We start from the raw sequence: 3,748 nt of genomic DNA on the forward strand, positions 1-3,748 counted from the left end.
CATAAGTACAACTGCTGTACTCTAGAGAAATCTTCTTGAGGTAACGAATCTAACCCTTCCATGGTTCCTTGTTTCAAGAACCCTTCCAAATCTAGGTGTTCTCTATCTAAAATCTCGTGCAGCTCTTGATCCTCCATTTCCATCTCACTTTGGGTCATTTCCTGGTCCATGTCCCATTCTACCTCGCTTATCATGGTCTCTTTCTGTATGTTATTGTGCTCTGGTTGGTATTTATTCTCCTCTGTCTCCTTATTTTCTAGATTTACTTCTAATCCCTGATCTTCTTTTATAGTCTCTTCTTCCTCCTCGAGCACTTGAAACCTATTCTTCGTGACTTGAGACCCTTCGGCTTGTTGGTGTCTAAGACCTATTTCTCCGCCTTTTCCTTTGTGGCTCACTTTTTGAAAACTCTTCGTATCCTTCTTGGTATAATCTCTGCTTTTGTTCTCTGTTTTACTGAGATGGCATTCTCTGGACAGGTGTCCATGCTCATGACATCTACGACATCTAAAAGGAATGTGTTCGTAATCTACCACTTGCACCCATTCTTCATCCAAAACTTCCAAGATCAACTCATCTGGTAGGGCTCCAAAGAGATCCATTTCCACACATATTCGTGCAAAGGATGTATATTTTCCTCTTCTGGTGGCGTCTGAAGGCTTGAAAAAACGTCCTGGTTTATTTCCTATAGTTGTCAACGATTCTATTTGCCAGTAATCAAGAGGAAGGGAGTAAAGTCTTACCCAAACCAGAACTGAGGTGAAAGTCTCCTACTCCGGAACAAAGTTCATCATCCACGACCTCATATAGAGGCCAGCCACTGCAAAGAAGTAGGGCCCTCCTTCAAACACTCTGTCTTTGTCCTCAATGTTAGTGAAGACCACTGTGAAGAATCCTTTTGACCCCAAATGTAGGTCAATGCTTCCTTTAGGTTTCCAATGATATTTAATCCATGTCTGTAAAGCTTTTTCAGTGGGCCATACTCCCATGAATTTACAAATAATAGCATACGTGCTCATGTGTTCCCTATGTGCCTGCAGCGCAGGATCATTCAAGACAACCCTAGGTGTGACCTCAGATTTCGGCTTACAAGGACCCATCTGAGCCGTGGTTTTTACTTCCTTTTCCTTGTCATTTTCTTCATTGTCTCTAGTGCTTTGATTCTCACTATGTTTGTCTCGATCCTTCCCTTCTTCCCTGCTTTCTTTCCCCTTGTCATTACTCCTCACTTCCTCCAGTGGCCTCTTACCATGGTTGTTCACCGCTTGCTTGTAGGAGGGAGTGGAGCTCCCTCCTCCCCTCTTGACCATGGAGAATTACGTCTGCACAGATTCTGCCCTGGCTGTTCTTCGCTCTTCAGATCCAAGGAATCTCGTCAATCCGCATCCTCTATTACATGTATCTCGCTGATCATCAACTCTTGGTACGTATATTTATTTACATGTTCTTGTTATCAACTTTTTATGCAAAGAATTGATTAAATTATGCTCGGAAGTAAATAATGATAAATATATTATTTACCTTAGTATGAGTTATTTTCAACAACAACAAAAAATTGATCCTTAAGAACAAAAAATCACTACACAAATATCTAAAAATCATCAATAAAGATTGAACCATATCCAAAAATTATGGATATGTACCCTATATATAAATAGGGAGATTGTTAAAAATAAAAGCAATATATATAAATAAAAAGACTTAAAATATATATTTTATCAATGTATTACTCAAAACTAGTATAAGGTAAATCTATTTGTCTTCAAATATACTAAAATATATATCAAAATTTAAAAATTTTGAAATTCTTTATTAAAAAAATGTACATATTGAGAGATTAATTCCCTTCAAGGAGTTAAATAAATTAAGATATTTTCTTATTAATGAAGGAGATATCTCTTCATATTACTATAATTTAATTATTTTAAAGAAAATATACTGATTTTGATCGGTTAATTATTTTCTTAGGGTTTAAAAATTGTTAAAATGTGTAACTAATTAAGTTTAGAAATTTTTAAATATCAACTTCATTATGGGATGGAATATTAATTCCACTAACTCAAAAGTAAGCTACTCAGCTTCATGCCTCGTGGCTGTGGTAGTGTCGCATGTCAAAGTTAATGTTGAATAGCCCCACTAATAAAGTTTTTAGGTGGTCCGATTGATGGCGAAGCTTGTAATGTTATGGTGTTGGAGTGATTTAAGGAAGCTTAAAGCCCACTCAATCCCAGAAATCTTAATTTAAGGGGCGTATTTTTGTTTTTAATGAATACAAGCGGGGACCAAATGCAAAGGGACGTATTTTTGTTTTTAATGAATACAAGCGGGGAACCAAATGCAAAGAAATGGGCTGACGGATACAGGAAAGGGATGACCTGGACGAGGAATGACCACATTAAATAAACAAAGAGCCATTAGCATTCGAGATCGCCTTGTTGACTAATATACTCATTCCCTGTTATTTCGTCCATCCTTAGCCTCCGTTGTCTCATATTCTCTGGAACAATGCTCGCCAAGATTCATCCACACGATCCACAGTGCGCCAGGCATTCTGCGATTGATGATAAGCTCTCCAAGGTGTCTGCCACAGCTCTGACAGTATGGAAGAAATCTCTTGTTTACTGCTGCAATGACTTTACAGTGTTCAACTCGAGTGGGAACCTTGCTTTTAGAGTTGACAACTACCCTTCGGATCCCAAGGACGAAATCCTTCTCATGGACGCTGCAGGAATGGCCCTTTTTACTATGCGACGCAAGGTATACTAACATATGTGATATCTTCTAGCTGGGACTCCATCACCTTACATTCCTGTACTGTCGAAAAATAAAATCTCTGTAACGCTTGAAAGTGAATTAAATTGTATAATCGTATGTGAAACAGAGACTGAGTCTGCATAATGAATGGCAAGGATTCCTAGGAGAGTTCAGGGATGGCCGAAAACCATTGTTCGTCGTGAGAAGAGCGCCATCTCTGCTGATACTATCAAAGTGTTTTGCTGAGGTGTACGTGCGTTCATCGGCTCAAAGCAAGAAGAATGATAAACGACACTTTGACTACCGTGTTGAAGGATGTTATGCCAAGCGTTCCTTCACCGTTCTCAACCGCTTTAATGAAGTCGTTGCAGAGGTCTGTCTGTTGCCGGACGTCTTGTTTACCTTTTTTATCAATATTCAGAGTAGTTTATTGGATCGGTTTCATTCCAAGTTCTGAAAATACTTGGGATTTTGTAGGTAAAGCCAAAGCAGGTCAGATCAGATATAACGTTGGGAGGAGATGTGTTCAATCTGACAGTGTTGCCTGGCTACGACCAAGCTTCCGTTATGGGATTGATTATTGTTCTGGATCAGATCATGCCATCTACTGAAAACCCATCCATTCCAATGGGTAGACGAAGGAATATAGAAGATGGAATAGCTTTCAGGTTTCCGAAGTCCTTTGGTATTGGAATTGCCAAATTCTGCCAAACAAGAAATGAGGATGTAGAATCTCGCTGTCTTGTCCTACGCAATAAAAATCGAATAACATTCTCCGCCGGACTGTAAAGGGTTAGATTGTCCTTTCTGTAGATATTTTCCCGCCAAAGAGTGGAATCCACAAACTTCATTCGACCTCAAATCGCTAACCAGCTCCAAATATACGTAGCCCATCGGACGCCATTAGATATAATGGAACCCTAAAAAATTACCCTACTCTTTCAATGATGGAAAGATTTTGGTGCCCCATACCCAACCAAAGTGTGTGCATGTT

The 3,748-nt window shown here is 39.1% G+C and overlaps 1 pseudogene; it reads left to right on the plus strand.

The window, feature by feature from the left end:
• The first annotated feature begins 2,505 nt into the window (after positions 1–2,505).
• LOC149158689 (protein LURP-one-related 8 pseudogene) lies at positions 2,506–3,543 on the plus strand (annotated as a pseudogene).
• Positions 3,544–3,748: the final 205 nt, after the last annotated feature.

This window comes from Pinus tabuliformis, chromosome 5_2, assembly GCF_031772625.1.
Source record: "Pinus tabuliformis cultivar Carrire ecotype Pingquan chromosome 5_2, CPIR1, whole genome shotgun sequence".
NCBI classification, from domain to species: Eukaryota; Viridiplantae; Streptophyta; class Pinopsida; order Pinales; family Pinaceae; genus Pinus; species Pinus tabuliformis.